This window comes from Quercus lobata, chromosome 5 (genome assembly GCF_001633185.2).
Source record: "Quercus lobata isolate SW786 chromosome 5, ValleyOak3.0 Primary Assembly, whole genome shotgun sequence".
Lineage (NCBI taxonomy): Eukaryota > Viridiplantae > Streptophyta > Magnoliopsida > Fagales > Fagaceae > Quercus > Quercus lobata.
The window spans coordinates 31,612,517-31,613,688 of record NC_044908.1 but is presented as its reverse complement, the minus strand read 5'-3'; positions in this window follow the sequence as shown (position 1 = coordinate 31,613,688).

Here is a 1,172-nt window from a genome sequence, read left to right as displayed (position 1 = left end):
TCTCTCTCTCTCTCTCTCTCTCTCAAGCCTGCTCTCATTTCCCTTCAATAACACTTCAGAATTATTCTACTAACAGCATAAGCTACATTGCGGTCCATACGTGCTCTTCATGTCACTTGCGATATATTATTATATTCTTCTTCCACATATATAATGAATTATCAATTAAACACTTAAACTCACGGAAATCAAAAGTCAACCCCAATTATTAGTCTCTAATTTTATTGCCTTTTCAACTTTGTATAACGCTTTGTTTGTTTAAGTAAAAATATTTTCTAGAAAATGACTAATTTTCTAAAAAGTATTTTCCACAAAATTATCTCATTTTTTTATGTTTTGTAATTACCTTAAATAAGTTCAAAATTAATTTTCTGACTTTCCTTATTTAGCTTGCTATGAGATAAACTTGTTTTCCAAAAAAATTTAATGGAAAACAATCTCTAAAAATAAGCTATACGTTTGGATTGAACTTATTTTTGCTGAAACTGAAAACTGAAAACACTGTAGCAAAATAATTTTTAAATATGTGAATAGTATCGTGGGACCCGTGAACAGTGCATGAACAGTACATGAACAGTGTTTTTTGTCCCTTGCACAGTAAAATCATGTGATATTACTATTCACACGCAGGGAAAAAAAAAAGTCTGAAAATGCAAAACGTAAATGCCGCGTTCAGTTGAATCCAAACGGGTACTTAAACTCACCAAAATCAAAATTCAACCCCAATTATTAGTCTCTAATTTTATTGCCTTTTTGACTTTGTATAACACTTTGTTTGTTTAAGTAAAAATATTTTCTATAAAATGAGCAATTTTCTAAAAAGTATTTCCCGTAAAACTATCTCATTTTGCTATGTTTGGTAATTACCTTAAATAAGTTGAAAATTAATTTTCTAACTTCCTTTATTTACCTTACTATGAGATAGAGTTGTTTTCCAAAAAAAATTAATGGAAAACAATTTCTAAAAATAAGCATATTTTTTCTGTTAACCAAAGATCGTTTTCCTTTGACTTATTTTTTATTATACTACCAAACACTTGAAAACATAGAAAACTATTTTTATAGAAAGTTTTCTATCGAAACAAATAGAGCGTTAAGTTATAGAGTTGGCTAGTTGGTGTAAAATTATAAATGGTGTTAATATAATATAACCAATCCCATTGTTGGGTTTT